This window comes from Bombina bombina, chromosome 6 (genome assembly GCF_027579735.1).
Source record: "Bombina bombina isolate aBomBom1 chromosome 6, aBomBom1.pri, whole genome shotgun sequence".
Lineage (NCBI taxonomy): Eukaryota > Metazoa > Chordata > Amphibia > Anura > Bombinatoridae > Bombina > Bombina bombina.
This window is the reverse complement of record NC_069504.1, coordinates 853049336-853069374: the sequence shown is the minus strand read 5'-3', so window position 1 is coordinate 853069374 and position 20039 is coordinate 853049336. Positions and strand designations below refer to the sequence as shown.

The following is a 20039-nucleotide window of genomic DNA, read 5'->3' as shown; positions in this document are numbered from 1 at the left end:
CATTAGGCAGACTAATAAAACATTATATGCCCCATGGCTAATAAGAGAAGCTAATAAGATCTCATAAAGATCTTTGTAAAACAATCCGTAAGTAGCTTTTTAAGAAAATCGCGATTAAATCGCAATCACGTTTTTTTTTTTTTGGTACAGCATTTTCATTTTTGCCCATATTGCCCAGCCCTAGTAGGTACTGACAGAGCTGCGTTTTTGAAACAAATAAAGGGGACTTTCATTCATGAAGTATATATAAGATACTTTACGTAGAAAGCTCCTTTATTTGTTTCAACCGATCACAGTTCTGAGCTACTAAGGAAGCCCACGGCAGATCACTGTTTTGAAGGTAATGTTTTCACCTCTTAGCCAATAGCTGTGCTTCATTAGCAGCTCAGAACGGCGATCGGTTGAAACAAATAAAGGAGCTTTCTATATGAAGTATCTTATACTTCATGAATGAAAGACCCTTTATTTGTTTCAATAGTCAATCCTAGCATTTAAAAAAAAGCTAGGATTGACTTTCACTTTAAAGGGACACGGAACCCAAAATTTTTATTCAATTTTTATTGATTCAGATAGAGCATGCAATTTTAAGCAACTTTCTAATTTACTCCTAATATCAAATTTTCTTCATTCTCTTGGTTACTTTATTTGAAAAGCAAGAATGTAAGTTTAGATGCCGGGCCCATTTTTGGTTAACAACCTGGGTTGTTCTTGCTGATTGGTGGATAAATTCACCCACCAATAAACAAGTGCTCTCCAGGGTGCTGAACCAAAAAATAGCTTAGATGCCTTCTTTTTCAAATAAAGCTAGCAAAAGAACGAAGAAAAATTGATAATAGGAGATAATAGGTAAATTAGAAAGTTGCTTAAAATTGTATGATCTATCTATCTGAATCACTAAAGAAAAAAAAATTGGGTTCAGTGTCCCTTTAAGTGTCTGTGTAGAGTAAACAGTTACAAATGTATAAAAACCTGCAGAAATGTATAAAGACATGTAGGCTGAGGGTTTGATACAATGTATCCATGTAGGTGAGTAAAGCTGGCTGGCTGGGGAAAGTCTATGGGGAAAACAGGGACTTTATACCCCAAACTAATGCTCCCTTTTTGTTCCTGGAGACACAAACACTGCAGTATTGTTAGTAGCCCTTATCTGAACCCCCATTCTATTTGAAGTAAAATAATGCAATATGGCTGAAAAAATAATTTAGAACGCATATTTTACCCAACATTTCTCTGTTATGCACATATGAAAGACCAGCAGTAAACATGTTTTGTTTTTCTTATTAACCCTTTCATGCCTGGTTTAATTTGTAAACAAATTGAAATCACGTGATCGTGTATGCGATCGCAAAATTTCAATGATGGGATTGGCTCAGGGGGCGAGCCTACAACGCTAGGCACGCCCACCATGACCCGATCCCATTCAGGAAGCACCGTTGGCTTCAGTACAGCCAAACGTCTAGGATGTTCCATGCCGTCCTAAGGGAGCTAAAGCCCAGCGCAGTTAGGATGTCATGAAACATCCTAACATTGAGAAAAGGTTAAAAAATCATGCTGTTTTCAGGCTTTGTATTCTGTAGAATGTAGGTGATTTCCGTAAATATGGTAACCCCCTTATTACCTAAAGGGACCACTAATTTAAAAGGAGAGAAACATATTTTCCCACAAGTATGCAGTTGGTCATTTTGACAAAGGATCATTACCTGCTCTACTGGCAAATTGTTTCCCCCTGTGGAGGGAGATAGGGTTGTTAGATAGCCTTTAGTTTACAAAGAAAGTAATGAGTCCCCTAATTTGAAAGTGACCCAAAGAAGGTGTGATGAGGGGTTTTATACCACTGACATTGGTGGTTGCTTGACGGGATAGGAAAGTCAAAATTAAACTTGCATAATTCAGATAGAATAGAGCATGTAATTTTAAGACACTTTTAAATTCACTAATATTTTAAAATTTGCTTCGTTCTCTTGGAATCCCTTGTTGAAAAATATGCACATGTCCTACACTAGTGGGATCTAGATGCTGATTGGTGCCTGCACACGTTTGTCTCTTGTGATTGGCTAACTAGATGTTTTCATCTAGCTGCTGGAGGTGCAATGGTGTTCCTTCAGCAAAGGATAGCAAGAGAATTAAAGGGCCACTAAATGCAATTTTTTTCTTTAATGATTCAGATAGAGCATGCAATTTTAAGCAACCTTCTAATTTACTCCTGTAATCAATTTTTCTTCGTTTTCTTGCTATCTTTATTTAAAAAGCAGGAATGTGATGCATAGGAGCCGGCCCATTTTTGGTTGAGAACCTGTGTTATGCTTGCTTATTGGTGGGTAAATGTCAGCCTCCAATAAGCAAGCGCTATTCATGGTGCTGAACCTAAAATGGGCTGGCTTCTAAGATTTACATTCATGGTTTTCAAATAAAGATAGCAAGAGAACAAAGAAAAAATGATAATAGGAGTAAATTAGAAAGTTGCTTAAAATTGCATGCTCTATCTGAATCACGAAAGAAAAAAATTGGGTTTAGTGTCCCTTTTAAGCAAATTTGATCATAGAAGTCAATTGGAAAGTTGTTTAAAATTGTATGTTCTATCCAAATCATAAAATATTTTTTTGGGGTTTCCTGTCCCTTTAAATGGACATTAAACTGCTGGGCACAACTACCTTAGAATGGTTACTACTCACTATGTTTTTGTATTTCATCCTGTTCCTGCAGCACATTTCAAGTTTGTTCAGTTTTAATAGCTTAAAGGTGTGAGATACTAAAGCTCTGCCTCTTTGTACTGGGGGCTGCCATCTTGGAGCTCAGGTATTCCCACAGCCTGTGACAGAAGCTGTGCACACTCACAGATCAGTCTATTTTTTACAGCAGTATAATGTGCATAATACAAAGTAGGAGCTGTACATTGCTCTATATTACTGCAGAGTGTTTTTAAAAAAAAAAGAAAAAAAAAAAAAAGATATTTTGTGTAACTGTAAAACTATAAAAAATGCAAAAGCTCACATGATGTAATGTGCATACTAACCTGAAGCACAATTTTACTGATTCGTGAGTGTGCACAGCTTCTGTCACAGGCTGTGAGAATACCTGAGCTCCAAGGTGGCAGCCCCCAGTTTAAAGAGGTGGAGCTTCATTATCTGGCAGATTTGAAAAGAGCGGCCGGAAGAGGGTGAAATACAATAACATAGTGACCAGGTTACTATTTTTGTAGTTATGCACAGCAGTTTAATGTCCCTTAAAGCACTGGTTTTCAAACCTGTCCTCAGGCCTCCCCAACGGTCCAGGTTTTCTGGATTACCTTGGGTAAGAGCGGGTAAAACATAACCGTTTACTAATCGGCTGATTATTTCACCTGTGCTTCTAGTTCCGATATCCACAAAATGTGGCCTGTTATGGAGGCCTGAGGACAGGTTTGAAAACCAGTGCTTTAAAGGGACAGTCTACACTAAAATTGTTATTGTTTAAAAAGATAGACAATGCCTTTATTACCCATTCCCCAGCTTTGCACAACCAACATTGTTATATTAATATACTTTATAACCTTTAAACCTCTAAATTTCTGTCTGTTTCTTAAACACTATAGACGGCATCTTAATCACATGTGGGCCATATAGATAACATTGTTATCAAGACCAAGGAGTTATTTAAAATTTAGCACAACACATTACTAAATGCAAGTCAATAGATAATACATAGTCATGTGATCAGGGGGCTGATCCTATTGGCTGATTGGATCAGCCAATAGGATTTTAGCAGCTCTAATCTTGGATGACGTCACTTGCATTGAAGTTCCAGTTTACGGCGGCGACCGTATGAAGAGGATGCTCCGCGCCGAATGTCTTCAGGATGGACCCGCTCCGCGCCAGATGAATGAAGATAGAAGATGCCGTCTGGATGAAGACTTCTTGCTGGCTGGATGGATCCTTTAAGCGGGATTTCAATAACTGTAAATGGATTGTCGGGGGTTAGTGTTAGGTTTATGTAAGGGCTTTTTATGGGTTTTATTTTTAGTTTAGGGTCTGGGCATCTAAAAGAGCTAAATGCCCTTTTAAGGGCAATGCCCATACAAATGCCTTTTTCAAGGCAATGGGTGGGGAGCTTAGTTTTTTTAGATAGTTATTTTATTTTGGGGGGTTGGTTGTGGGGGTGGTGGGTTTTACTATTGGGGGGGTGTTTGTATTTTTTTTGCAGGTAAAAGAGCTGATTTCTTTGGGGCAATGCCCTTTTAAGGGCCATTGGTAGTTAATTGTAGGCTAGGGTTTTTTATTTGTGGGGGGGGCTCTTTTATTTTGATAGGGCTATTAGATTAGGTGTAATTCTTTTTTATTTTTGGAAATTGTAATTTTAATATAAAGTTAGGGGGTCATTAGGTTTAAGGGTTAATAGTTTATGTTAGTATATTTCGTTGTGGGGGCTTGCGGTTTAGGGGTTAATAGGTTTATTATAGTGGTGGTGTGGGAGGACGGCAGATTAGGGATTAATAATATTTAAATAGTGTTTGCGATGCGGGAGGGCCGCGGTTTAGGGGTTAATAGGTTTATTATAGTGGCGACGATGTCGAGGAGCGGCGGAATAGGGGTTAATACATTTTAATAGTGGCAGTGATGTCCAGAGCGGCAGATTAGGGGTTAATACATTTATTATAGTGTTTGCGATGTGGGAGGGCCTCGGTTTAGGGGTTAATAGGTAGTTTATGGGTGTTAGTGTACTTTTTAACACTAGTTATGAGTTTTATGGTACTGCTTTGTAACGTAAAACTCATAACTACTAACTTTAGATGGCGGTACAGATTTTGTCAGTATAGGGTGTACCGCTCACTTTTTGGCCTCCCAGGCAAACTCGTAATACCGGCGATATGGGAGACCCATTGAAAAAGGACTTTTTTTATTAACGTGCGGTACTGAAGTTGCGTGACAGGTTAAAAGGTGGGCAGTACACCTATACCTACAAGACTTGTAATAGCAGCGTTAGGGAAAAAGCAACGTTATGGGCCATAACGCTGCTTTTTCAATCATAACGCAAAACTCGTAATCTAGCTGAGAGTCCTTATTTTCTGGATATTAATTGATTATTAATTGATTATTTTTTTTCTGTTAATAACTAAAGTTTCAATAATTTGTCTTTTTTGTTTAAGCCTTTCAAGATTAGCTAATGACTTCCCTGCTTTTCCCCATGTCTATAAAAAAAAAAAAAAAAAGCTCTAGTCCTTAGGTCGTCCTGTGCCATTTTTTGTGTTAGGAATACTTCCCTTTCCTTTTTTGGCCTTAATATATCTATCCCAAAGACTTTAATTAGAGGGAAGGCTTATAAAAGAATTGTAACCATTACGGAGGCTTTTAGCTAGCAATAAATCTTTAGCTTGCATTTTGCATTTATTTTGGATTAAGTAAGCTTTAATTTCTCCTCTGGCTACTGCTTTTAAGAGGTTTTCCAAAATAATTCGCTATTTTCTGAATGGGATTGATTAAAATCAGAAATCTCTCTCCATTTTAATCTTAACCAATTTTTAAAAGTAGTATATGTACTAGTATTTGAAAATAGAATCTTCCTACGTTATTGGTATTTAGCTTCTTAATATTTAACTTCGGCGTCAACACTGCATGATCTGAAAGTACTATTTTATTTATACCAGTCACTACTTCTAACCTGGTAACCCTTTTGGAAATTGGGAAAGCATCAATTCTAGACATAGTTTTGTATGTATGTAACGAGCAAGTATACATTCTATTATCTGGATTTTGTATTCTCCATACATCCCGCATTTTTAATGAGTGACAAATATTCTTTAATAATTTAGCTTCCTGCTTACTTTTTCTATTTAGGGAGGGTTTCAGTCTGTCCAATGATGGATGCATAACCATATTAAGATCACCTGCCATAATTAATTTTTTTGAGGTAAACTGTGCTAACTTTACTTTTAAGGCTATTCCAAAAAACTTTGTCTATTTTATTTGGGCCATAGACATTGCATAATATTAACTGGATACCTTGTACCCCAAGTTGTACTATAATATATCTCTATGTCTTTATCTAGATCACAATACAAGATTTTGTCATTTAAATTTTTATTGAATAAAATTGCCACTCCTTTTTTTCCATTTACACATGGGGTTGTATTCACTTCACCCACCCAGCCTGTTTTTAATTTAACCAACTCTTTCTTTTTCAGGTGGGTCTCCTGAATAAATGCTATATCAGGTTTAGATGATTGAAGGTGCTTCAAAATTCTTTTCTTTTATATAGTCTTTTATTGAGGTTTTACATATGAACATATAGTAACATACAGACAGAAGATATTCAGGTCAAAAGTTACATTGTTTAGACAGAATAAGATTGTGTACATCAAAGAAATAAATAAAAAAAGAAACAATTTGCTATCTGTCAATATTGTCTTAGAACCTCGGTTTTGTCGAAGAATATTAGCATATAATTGTAGTTATTAAACTGGCCTCAAGAGGTCATCAGATATAGGAAATTTATGTGTACATGATAACTACTAATGAGACCCTAGTTGGGCCTAAAACTTAAAGTGAATGTCAATTTTGATGAATTAGTGCCCGTTTTTTAATAATCCTATTAAAAACAAGGGCACTTTAATTCATCAAAATTGACATTTTACCCGTTTTCTTCAAAAACTTACCTTTTAATCCTGACAGCCGCTCCAGCACTTCCTCCGCCTGTCGCAAGCCATCTTCGCGGGTCCAAAATGACGAATTCGGCTTCCGAATTCTATTGTTTCAGGGACACCAATAATTCTGATATTGTTTTGACGAGAGCGATCCTCCAACTCTTCTAATTTATTTAGCATATTCTTAATCCGACAGGATTGTGCTTGTAATTTTTTGCTCTTGTTGATTGACATCCACTAAATCTGAGATTCTTTGTTCAGCTTCATCTAGTCTATTTTCAAATTGTTTCACTTCGGCCGTTAATGCTCCTAAATACTTACAAATTTGATCAAAATGGGGCATCATAAGAGCTGAGATTTGCTTAACTATGTCCTGTGACATTGTACTTTGCAATAAGGTATTGGGAGAAGGGGGAATAGAATCACTCAGGTTGTCGTTACTACGCCTAAGTTTTCTTTCTCTTGCGTTTGAAGACATGGTGGGTGATTTAGATTTACTGTGAGTGATACACTTAGCTAAGTGTACATATTAAAAATTAAGCAATTTAGAAAGAAGGACAGTGTTTAAGACACAAATCAATAATTCCGGGAGAACAAGGAATACCTTGTATATATACTAAGTGTACAAACCTTGTAAAAGTGTATTTTTTTTTTAAAGTGACTAGCTCACCCCCAGGGGTGTGTGCAAAACAGAGAAAAAAAAAAGAAGAAAAAAAATGGAAGTCACAAAAAAAAAAGAAAATATATAAATTACTAAGTGAAAGTGCAAAGATCAAAACGTCAGAAGTATCAAATTACCAAGTAGGAATTTTTAGTTTTTTTGGTGTAGTATTAGTAATGGCTAATAGAAGTCTCTTCCCCCTTTATTTTATTTTTTTATATTTTTTTTTTCATTTTTTTTATTTATTGCTTTGTTTTTCTTTCATGGGGATAGCTTTTAACTATAACCTCATGGAGGTAGCGCACATTTCAATAATAACAGCAACAGATTTGAACTAGATCGGCCTTCAAGGACTTAAAGGTCACGGTATCAGGTGTATAATTGAGGATATAAAAGCAACAACGGGCGCCAACATAGTGTGAATCAATTTACATCAGCTGAGAAATAAAGTATAAGAAATATACTCACAAGTGGAGTGGCACCTTAAATCAACAAGGTGCGTGCAGGCAGGCTGACATTCAAAACCAGCAGTCAGTTCGCTGGAGGTCTCACCCGGGAAACCTATGGATTGGTGAAGACAGGTGTGGCCTGCACGCACCTTGTTGATTTAAGGTGCCACTCCACTTGTGAGTATATTTCTTATACTTTATTTCTCAGCTGATGTAAATTGATTCACACTATGTTGGCGCCCGTTGTTGCTTTTATATCCTCACAGATTCATTGATCCAGTACACCGTGGACACAAGCGGAGCAAGCCTTTCTATCACGAACTCTTGATTGTTACCATATCCTTTATTTTGAAGTGGACTGTCCATTGTCTGTTTCCACTCACTCTCTTATAAGTCTTGGACTTTTCAAGTACACTGGACACTGGGACACTTATACATATTTATATGTTCAAATTGCACAAGTGTTTTGTTATATGTTGATTTTTATGTTTATTTTTATATATATATTTTTTTCTCCTTTTAAAACATTATTTTGCCCCACACACTGAGCCAAGTTGTAAATTCGCTTATCAACCAATTTTTTATTTTTTATCTTTATTTGCACAACACCCACTTTCTATTTAAGCAGATACACCACGATTTTTACACCATCACATGCTTCTTTAGTAGCGCGTCCCCTTAGTTTTTTCTTCTATAGAATTAACTTTACTAGGTATCAGGTGTATACCTATTAGTCTACACCCACTAACTAGAATATTCAACTTTTAACACATAATCCTTAAGTGTATATTGGCAGAGTTATGTTTTCATTGACATTGCTAGTGTACAAAAGTACTTTTATCCTTTTATACTGCACTGTATGCAGGTATGGTCACTACAGCAGGTCTTATGTCGCGTTTTGGCCACAGGTCAGTACAGCAGTTCTTTCACTGTGACAGATCGTATGGCGCTTATTTTATACAAAAGAGTAACGCTGTTTCTTAAGTGCCAAATCCATTCATACAGTCAACTTTAGCTAATCTGCTGCCCCGTAAGGGCAATTATGCTACTGGGGAATGATCCCGTGGATAAAGTTGCACAGGCCTTACAAAGAATAGGCTTCCGTAGACTACTAATGACTCATGGCTCTCACCCGACCTATAGGTTCAGGGCTTCTGCTAAGTCCAGTTTGCAGAAGAAGGCCGCTTTACCAGTGAGTTGTATCAAAAATTGCTTTATAGCAGACTTATAGCAATTATAATAATTATTGCAGTGCTATTTGTGCTTCATTGGTTATGGGCTCTTATAATAGTTTCACTAAGGCCTTCTTCAGCGTAGAGCACAGACATTATTATTAATCACAGTAGACCTTTCCTTAGTATGTCAAGGATATGGTATCGATTTGTATTATGAGTTGTAAGTTACTGGCACTCTGAGGTATCAAGCCCCAAGATGTATCAGGTGGGCTCAACATCCTTACCTCTTCATGCGTTATGTGGTCAGAATCTGCACGTACAGGCAGGAGTATACTGGAGGAAGATCACATTTGTAAACCAGCAGAGTAACAATTAGAAGTGGACACAGCCCTGGCTTACCTGGTCATATCTCAGTACCCATGCTATTCCTCTGTGCAACACTGGCCAACAGTTGGACTTGCGAAGCTTGTAGCCACTCATTTCAGCCGGAGCACTTGTGTTAAAGATGGCTTACTGATTCTCCGCTCCTCTCACAGCAGGCTCCCTCCCTGCGCCTACCAGGGTTCCTCTTTTTCAACCTCTCTCAGCGTCTGGAGGGGTGCAGGTGGTAATCCTGCGTTTGTGTCGCTGTAATGCTTATCCGTGTGTTCTTTACAGGAACTTCGTTACAGCACACTCTTGCCTTCCTCTATGGCCATCCATTGGTAATCTGGAGCAGACAGGCGTGCGGGATCCGGGAACTTGGTTACTTCTGTCCCAGTTCACGGGTCAAGGTGCATCAATTTGAGGACCGGGTATATGAGCAGATCGATAACTCGCTAAACCTCTCTATTGCATAGAGCGTGCCACAACAAGGAATTGCTTGGTAATTAGGAGGTGTCCTCTGGAAACAGATAAATCTCTAATAGAATGAGGGGGGGGGGGGAATCCTCCATGTCTGCCTGAGACATAATCCATTTAATCCACCTACTTTAGCAGAAGAAATAGGTAAGTAAGGTGGAGAGAAGGAAATACCCAGGAGGAATTGTTTTCTAAAGGAGAGGGTTCTGCATTTATACTGCTTTCAAAATGGGACCTATTTGTACCATTTTACCCCTACTCCAACAGGGTCAATTTATAACCGCAATAGATTTGAAGTATGCTTACTTTCATATTCCTAGCTACAAAGACCACCATCAGTTCCTCAGATTTGCCTTTTTGGACACATACTACCAGTTGTCATTTTGGACTAGTTACAGCTCCCAGAATTTTTATAAAGGTTCTGAGAACTCTTTTGTCTTTGATAAGAGCTTAGGGTATTTTATTATCTCCATATCTGGAATATATTTTGGTTCAGGCTTCCTTTTTACTTTTAGCTTTATCTGATACCAACAAACTACTATTGTTTCTTCACAGGCATGGTTGGAAAATTAATATTCCAAAAAGTTCATGTCTTCTCAGACCAGAGTTTTGTTTCTGAGGGTGATTATAAAATTTGTAACCATGCACCTTTCTCTTACGGATCAGTGCAGATCCAAGTTACAGACAGCTTGTTCGAACCTACAATCTACATCTCTTCCATAGGTAGCTCAATGTATGGAAGTATTGGGTCTGATGGTTGCAGCATCAGATGCCATTCGCTTTGCGCTATTCCATATGTGCCCTCCTTAACTTGGCATGCTAAGTCAATGGTGCAAGGATTACAATCAGTTATCTCAAAGGATTCTTTTGGATTCCAGAGTTAAACAATCTGTGCTCGTGGAGCATCTTTTCTTTGCTCCATTTGGACAATAACTACTACAGATGCCAGTCTCTCGGGTTCAGAGTGAAATTACCAATAAACATTCTGGAACTCTGCGCTAGCTTCATGGCTCTACACAGTTGGACTTCAAAAGAGAGATTTAGCTTAGTTTTCAGGTCAGACAATATCACATCTCTGGCGTATATCAACTATCAAGAGGGAACTCACAGTTCTTTAGCAATGAAGGCGGTTTCTCATATTTTGACTTGAGCAAAGAGCAATCTTTTTATAATTTCTGCAATTCACAAATCAGGAGTGAACAACTAAGTAGCGGATTACCTCAGTTGGCAATGTCATCATCCTGGGGAATTGACCTTTCATCAAGAGGTTTTCCCAGATACTATGCCAGATCCAGGGATCCTCAAGCAGAGTTTGTGGATGCTCTGTCAGTTCCTTGGTCTTTTCATCTTGCAAACATTTTTCCACCAACTTTTCTGCTTCCCAGAGTCATAGCTCAGGTCAAGCAGGAGCGCTCATCTGTAATTCTGATGGCTCCGGCTTAACCCCACAGAATTTGGTATACAGATCTGATTCAGATGTCCAGTCTTCCTCCTTGGTCTCTTCCTCAGAGTCACAACCTTTTATTTCAAGGAATTCTAAAGATAGACTTTTGCATAATTTAGATTTAGGAAGAACATTAAAGTTTTACTTACAAGCCACAAAGGATTTTTGGCAATCCTCTAGATTAGTTTATTTGTTCATTTCTCTGCTCCTTGATACTTTAGCTTCCTGGGCAAAACAGATGATATGTAAGTCTTGCTTGAAGGCAGGAAAGTCTCCCCCAAGACATATTACTGCACATTCTTCTAGGTCAGTTTCCACCTCTTGGGCGTTTAAAAACGAATGCCTAGATTTAGAGTTCTGTGTTAGGGTTAAAAAGCAGCGTTAAGGGGTCCTAACGCTGCTTTTTAATGCCTGCTGGTATTTAGAGTCAGGCAGGAAAGGGTCTACTGCTCACTTTCTTTCCACGACTCGAGGCTACCGGCGATCCCCTTAGGTCAATTGCATATCCTATCTTTTTAATGTGATTTGCCTAACTCTGGTATTACAAGTCTTGGAAGAAGTGAGCGGTAGAGCCTCTACCGACAAGACTCCAACCGCAAAAAAAAGTCAGTAGTTAAGAGTTTTATGGGCTAACACGGGAACATAAAGCTCTTAACTCCTGTGCTATAAAGTACACTAACACCCATAAACTACCTATGATCCCCTAAACCGAGGCCCCCCCACATCGCAAACCCTATAATAATTTTTTTTAACCCCTAATCTGCCGCTCCGGACACCGCCGCAACCTACATTATACCTATGAACCCTTAATTTACTGCCCCTAACATCGCCGACACCTATATTATATTTATTACCCCCTAATCTTCCCCCCGCACGTCGCTGCCACCTACCTGCACTTATTAACCCCTAATCTGCCGACTGGACATTGCCGCCACTATAATAAATGTATTAACCCCTAAACCGCCGCACTCCTGCCTCGCAAACACTATAATAAATTTTATTAACCCCTAATCTGCCCTCCCTAACATCGCCGCCACTTACGTACAATTATTAACCCCTAATCTGCCGCCCCCAACGTCGCCGCTACTATAATAAAGTTATTAACCCCTAAACCTAAGTCTAACCTTAACACCCACCTAACTTAAATATAATTTAAATTAAACAATCTAAATTTACTATCATTTTAAAACTAAATACTTGCCTATAAAATAAACCCTAATATAGCTACAATATAACTAATAGTTACATTGTAGCTATTTTAGGATTTATATTTATTTTACAGGCAACTTTGTATTTATTTTAACTAGGTACAATAGTTATTTAATAGTTAATAACTATTTAATAGCTACCTAGTTAAAATAATTACAAAATTACCTGTAAAATAAATCCTAACCTAAGTTACAAATACACCTAACACTACACTATCAATAAATTAATTAAATAAATTAACTACAATTATCTAAACTAAAATACAATTAAATAAACTAAACTATAGTACCAAAAAAACCAAACACTAAATTACCAAAAAAAAAAAAAAATTACAAGAAGTTTAAACTAATTACACCTAATCTAAGCCCCCTAATAAAATAAAAAAGCCCCCCAAAATAATAAAATGCCCTACCCTATCCTAAATTAAAAAGTAATCAGCTCTTTTACCAGCCCTTAAAAGGGCTTTTTGCGGGGCATTGCCCCAAAGTAATCAGCTCTTTTACCTGTAAATAAAAATACAATACCCCCCCCAACATTACAACCCACCCGATCCCCTCTTAAAAAACCTAACACTACCCCCCCTGAAGATCACCCTACCTGGAGCCGTGTCCACCCAGCCGGGCACTGATGGGCCAGAAATGGACATCCGGAGCGGCAGAAGTCTTCATCCGATCGGGGCAGAAGAGGTCCTCCAAGCGGCAGATATCTTCATCCAAGCGGCATCTTCAATCTTCAATCAACCGGAGCGGAGCCATCTTGAATCCATCCGACGCGGAGCCATCCTCTTCGTACGATGTCCTAAGGCTGAATGAAGGTTCCTTTAAATGACGTCATCCAAGATGGCGTCCCTCGAATTCCGATTGGCTGATAGGAGTCTATCAGCCAATTGGAATTAAGGTAGGAAAAATCTGATTGGCTGATGCAATCAGCCAATCAGATTGAAGTTCAATCCGATTGGCTGATCCAATCAGCCAATCGGATTGACCTCGCATTCTATTGGCTGTTCCGATCAGTCAATAGAATGCAAGGTCAATCCGATTGGCTGATTGGATCAGCCAATCTGATTGAACTTCAATCTGATTGGCTGATTGGATCAGCCAATCGGATTTTTCCTACCTTAATTCCGATTGGCTGATAGAATCCTATCAGCCAATCGGAATTCGAGAGACGCCATCTTGGATGACGTCATTTAAAGGAACCTTCATTCGGCCTTAGGACATCGTACGAAGAGGATGGCTCCGTTTCGGATGGATTCAAGATGGCTCGGCTCCACTCCGGTTGATTGAAGATTGAAGAGGCCGCTTGGATGAAGACATCTGCCGCTTGGAGGACCTCTTCTGCCCCGATCGGATGAAGACTTTTGCCGCTCCGGATGTCCACTTCTGGCCCATCGGTGCCCGGCTGGGTGATCTTCAGGGGGGGTATTGTTAGGTTTTTTTAAGCGGGGATCGGGTGGGTTTTAGAGTAGGGGTATGTGGGTGGTGGGTTGTAATGTTGGAGGGGGGGTATTGTATTTTTATTTACAGGTAAAAGAGCTGATTACTTTGGGGCAATGCCCCGCAAAAAGCCCTTTTAAGGGCTGGTAAAAGAGCTGATTACTTTTTAATTTAGGATAGGGTAGGGCATTTTATTATTTTAGGGGGCTTTTTATTTTATTAGGGGGCTTAGATTAGGTGTAATTAGTTTAAACTTCTTGTAATGTTTTTTTATTTTTTGTAATTTAGTGTTTGGTTTTTTTGGTACTATAGTTTAGTTTATTTAATTGTATTTTAGTTTAGATAATTGTAGTTAATTTATTTAATTAATTTATTGATAGTGTAGTGTTAGGTGTATTTGTAACTTAGGTTAGGATTTATTTTACAGGTAATTTTGTAATTATTTTAACTAGGTAGCTATTAAATAGTTATTAACTATTTAATAACTATTGTACCTAGTTAAAATAAATACAAAGTTGCCTGTAAAATAAATATAAATCCTAAAATAGCTACAATGCTATTAGTTATATTGTAGCTATATTAGGGTTTATTTTATAGGTAAGTATTTAGTTTTAAATAGGATTAATTTATTCAATTATAGTAAATTTAGTTGGTTTAATTTAAATTATATTTAAGTTAGGGAGTGTTAGGGTTAGGGTTAGACTTAGGTTTAGGGGTTAATAACTTTATTATAGTAGCGGCGACGTTGGGGGAGGCAGATTAGAGGGTAATAATTGTAGGTAGGTGGCGGCAATGTTAGGGAGGGCAGATTAGGGGTTAATAAAATTTATAGTGTTTGCGAGGCGGGAGTGCGGCGGTTTAGGGGTTAATACATTTATCATAATAGGGATAATGTAGGTTGTGGCGGTATCTGGAGCGGCAGATTAGGGGTTAATAATAAAATGCAGATGTCAGCGATAGCGGGGGCGGCTGATTAGGGGTTAATAAGTGTAAGGTGTTTAGACTCGGGGTTCATGTTAGGGTGTTAGGTGTAGACTTAGATAGTATTTCCCCATAGGAAACAATGGGGCTGCGTTCGGAGCTGAACGCTGCTTTTTTGCCAGCTCAGCCCCATTGTTTCCTATGGGGATATCGTGCACGAGCACGTTTTTCCATCTTACCGCTACTGTAAGCAACGCTGGTATTTAGGGTTGAAGTGGAGCTAAATTATGCTCAACACTCCCTTTTCTGAGGCTAACGCAGCCATTCAGACAACTCGTAATACCAGCGTTGTCTTAAGGGTGCGCTGGGAAAAAAAGCCTCGTTAGCACCGCGGGTCTTTACTGACAAAACTCTAAATCTAGGCGTAAGCGTCTGTTAAACAGATTTGCAAAGCAGCAAACCGGTCTAGGGATAGACAAATATATTGTTTTTTCAGGGCCGATACCGATTATTGACAGCCTTTCGGGCCGATATTCTGTACATTTTTTTTTTTTATAATTATTTTTATTGAGGTATTAGGGAATAACAGAATTGTAGATCAATACAGTACATTTTTTCAAACTTGTCATATAGTAAAACCAACAGACATTATGAAATAACGAATGTGATATAGAATATAGCATTTCGTAATTATTAGTGCCGTATTAAACAATATCTTGAAATACAAAAATATAATAGACTGTAGTCTAAAACATTAACCAACCAGTATCGTACCTCAGTTTTGTTTTTTATTCTATGTATAAGTAGTTACAGGTTTCATCCGGTAATGTAGTGTAGCGTAGTTAGAGCTTCCATCTTCTCATTGAGCTTTCCATTTCTTGCTCATCAGGAGACCTCTTCTTTTTTTGTGTGCCCCTAGACTTAGCATTTTGCAGCAGGCTATTCAGTTTGTCGGATATGTCCTTCTTAAAGTCCATTAGCAAGGTCTGTATTACTGCTTGGAGGTCATCCATTTTGCAGATCATTTGCACTCACAAATGATCCAGGTGTCGGCTATATATCGTATGTCAGCCTGCCTTTAGGCTCGGAAACCTAGGGCGAGATGTTATATATGAATTTATGCCTTTGGGCTGCTTGCAGACTTCCAGTTCAGTTAGTGGCGACATTCACCACATGGCTTCATCTAAGAGCTTCGGCTGATGCAATCCCAGGGAGTTTTCTTTGTCCCTTTTGTTTTTTTTTTTAGGGATGGGTTGGGATTCGTGTGTACTTCTATGCACATTCAAGGCTTGTAGTAAGTTGTTTTCTTCAGATATTAGGACTTTAAGCTGAGAGCGCTCTCAACACGTGTCCAGCCGCTTCAGCAGTTGGCTCCGTGCTCCCCTGATATTCTGTACATTTAAAGTTTTGAAAAATCAACACAATTTCTACACAAATCTGGTATAAACTGAACATGCTTATTAAAAGTAAACAACTGGGAAACATAAAGTGCTTGAAAACATAGAAAAATGGCATAAATCACCTTTAAACTGCACACTGATATAAAATTAAATTTAAGTCACTACTGCAAAGCTAGACACTACACGATTTCTTCAGTACTCCCAGTTAAGTAGAAAAACATAGTGCAGAAAGTATAACATTTCAGCATGTTCTCCTGTTAAGCGGCTTCTGTTTTTTTCATATATCGCTGGCACTTCACTAAAAACACGCTCACTTGGTGCACTTTACAGATAAGAGTTAAAAGTAATATATATATATATACTGCCACTTGACAGAGAAAGAAAGGACATGCTAGAATATCAGTGCTAGATTTATTTATTTGTTTTAATTTTTAATATGCTCATATTTTACTGGATTGCAAATACCTTCTCTGGTACTGAGGAGTGGACTATAAGTTTCTTTATTATGTCACTTATGGGCAGTTTTATACATGTGTAACAGCACCACCTAATGGTCAGAGCATTGTTATTCACTGCTAGAAAATATTGATACTAGTCTTCTATACTGCATAGCTTTCTACTCAAGGTTTGTTGTTGTGGACATTTAATTGATGTGCCTGAGCTATCATTTTTAAAAATTAAAAAATACTATGCCCATGAAAGGGGAAAATAAAATATATAAATTAAATCGTCAAATATAGCAGCTTTAGTGAAATGTTTAGCAAATGTGTAAAATTTATCCGAATGCAACAAATAATGTTCTATTTGTGACAGCAATTAGCAAGCAGATTGATTTTATGTATTGCTGACCCCTATGAGCTAATCAAAAGTAATTTAGCTCTGTGTACTTCAGGGAAACTATGTAGCTTTAAGTGCCACTTAAAGATCACATTTTCCATTTCACAAATCATATATGTTTGTTTATGCAAGTCCATCTACAGGCCTGCCATTGGGGGTATGGTAGTTGGCAACTGAGCTCCCAGGAACCCCTTGGCTTGGACTCTGTTATCAGTGCTATTTATTATTAGATGCTATTCTATGTCCAGCTTATATGTATTTTCATTTGCTCCATATCGGTAATAGGGGTAAGTTTCTGTCTGATACCGATATTTCAGAAATTCCAAATATCGTCCCTAAAAATCGTCCGCTCCGATATATTGGTCTATCCCTAACCCGGTCTTCTTTACATACTTTCATTTAGTTCTACCATTTTGATGTTTTTGCTCCTTCGGCGGCAGCTTTTGCTGGAAAGTCCTACAGGCTGCAGTATCTGGTAAATAGCTGCCTGACTTAATTTTTCTCTCTTTCTTCTTTCTTGGATATACGTTAGACTTATATACCAGAGATGCAGGAGGGATTGAAAGCTCTTGGAACGTTGGGTATCTTGGCCTCCTCTTAGTGGTCAGGAGTTGAATACCCCGAGTAGTGGCTGGAGGACTCTCACCAAAATTGAAAAAAATAATTTATATTTATTTTTTTGGGTAAAAAAGATATTGCTTATGGAAGAGTCTGTAGAGGGGGGGGGGGCTTGTTCTTTTGGTTGTTTCATGAAGGTTTTAGAATTTTTTTAACTAAAAAGATTTTGTCTGTTGGAAAAATGTATGGTAAGGTTTGATTAGGGGGAGATACAAAATCCAACATGACACCTGACACCGCATGAAGGACCCTATGGCTGTTTTTGAACTATTTACCAGTTTTAAATAACGATGGATAATCTGCCTCTAACTAAGGGCTCATTGAGCCACAATTGTGTTTTTGAGAGGTCACAAAATGAAAAAACTGTTGTTTGAAGCCATTATGCTTATCAACAGTTTCCAGGTAAGGCTAAGGCAGAACTTAATATTACATATATCAATAAATTGAACAATTTAATAATTTTTCCTTTAGCAAAACATTTTTCTTTTGATTTTTTTTTTTCATGAATTCATTGTATCTTTTTTTTTGTTTCTCTCTAGAGGCAACCACAGGTAAGGCGCACAGGCGTTAAACGTAAATTATATAGTGTAAGGTCGGGTTACCATATCAACAAACTTGTTATGGCATGAATTTCGAGTTATTCAACATTGGAAGGAAGCAGCATTAACACAAAGTTAAATCCTACACGAAAAGACCAACTGCCTGCCCTGTGCAAAATATTTAAGTTGAAACCTGGTACTAAAATGGAGCCATAAACTACTTTTAGCTGTCAGCAACTTCGGTAGCTTATGGCTCCATTTTTAATGACTCAATGGAAACGAGCCCTAAATTTGGAGAGTGAGACCTAATGCCAAAGCAGCTTCTGCCTTTCCCAGCCCTGTTCATTAATAAAAATGCTTCTAGTAAAAGTTACTATTTTTCAGCAGCATATGCAAATATGCTGTGAGGGTACCTGCATTTAGGCTCAGACAGCTGTCTGTGGTGTTTATTGTATCTGTGAATACATTGGGGTAGATTTATTAAGCAGCGGATGCTGCAATTTCCCCCCAATGTTTCTGGCTAGCCGGAAACATAAGTTAAGAAGCGATTAGGATGATTGACACCCCTGCTAGCGGCTGATTGTCCGCGAATGTGCAGGGGGCAGCAATGCACAAGCATTTTACTAGAAATGCTTGTGCAATGTTAAATGTCACAGCGTATACTATATCGAATCATGTCCGCCCGCCATTTGACAAATCGGTCCCTTAATGTGCGACATACAAGAGACTGCTGACTCTCTGAGAAGGTGTAGCGTTTGAATACTGGCGCATGGGCCCCCAAAGGATATGTGAGCTTGCTGCTGAAAAACGCTAATAACATACTAGAAGCATTTCTGCTAATGTAACTATATCATTTAAAATTAAAATGCATCCATGCACATTTCAATTTTGACCTTTGTATCCTTTCTGATTAGTTATGCGTATAAAACAACTTTGCAATATAATTTCATTATCTTTGTGTAATTTAGCCCTGAAAACTGTCGACTTTCTAATTCTCGCAGCTGGAAATGCACACTGCAGATTTCCCAAGGCTAACCCTACTACATATACTTCCCTGATTGGCTTTAGCCTGAGACAAATGCAAAACATTGCAATTTATACTAACATTATGACACTGGCTAGCTGTGTTGTGGGTTCTCCCAATAAGACAAATGGTTGTTTGGCTATTGAAAAGTAATTGCAGCAATCAAGATCTTTGTTTTAAAAAAATATTTAGACTTGGCTGATAGCAAGACAACAAATGTCTTGTAATTAAAAGGTGTTTACTGTCCCTTTAACCTGTCTTCTGATTGCTTTCATTTTGATCATGTGTTAACCAGGTTATCCTTTGAGGATTTCATGTTCCTCTCTACTGCTTGAGGATGTACTAATTCCTCTCCAGAATTACACTCCAAATAGGAAGGGTGTTCAGCTTGCTCTTTCCTCTCAATGGTATATGCCCATGGTGTTGTCAGTATCTTTCATTTGAATTGATAGACATATTGCTTTTTAACTGTCTCTCTAGAGCAGGGGTGTCCAAACATTGCTCTCCAGAGGTTTTGGAACTACATTTCCGATGATGCTCAGCCAGCATTTTATCTAGCTGAGCATCATGGGAAATGTAGTTCCAAAACCTCTGGAGAGCAAAGTTTGGACATCCCTGCTCTAGAGCCTTAAAGGGACACTCCAGCGAAAATTGGAATCCTTGTGGATGCGTTTCAGTTTTGAGTAGAAGCATTTTTGTAATATCCACATATTAGCAAAAATGCTTCTAATAAAAGCTATAGCTGAATTAAAATGTATTTAAGTATGCACAACATACCAGCATTTTAATACAGCACTTGCTGAGAGCTTAAGGTGCTTGTAACATCTGGTAATGAATTTGTTAATTGCTGATATGATACAAGCCCCACTG

The 20039-nt window shown here is 38.1% G+C and overlaps 1 protein-coding gene across 3 annotated transcripts in view; it reads left to right on the top strand.

The window, feature by feature from the left end:
- Window positions 1-20039, top strand: part of AP4M1 (adaptor related protein complex 4 subunit mu 1) — a 217014-nt gene that overhangs the window by 3716 nt on the left and 193259 nt on the right. The window contains exon 1 of one of the 3 annotated variants that reach the window (XM_053718268.1): window positions 19373-19576. The exons of the other annotated variants lie outside the window; for them this stretch is intronic. The gene's annotated coding sequence lies outside the window, so the exon portion shown is untranslated. Of the gene's footprint in view, window positions 1-19372; window positions 19577-20039 lie in introns of those variants that run through there. 3 annotated transcript variants of the gene reach the window in all.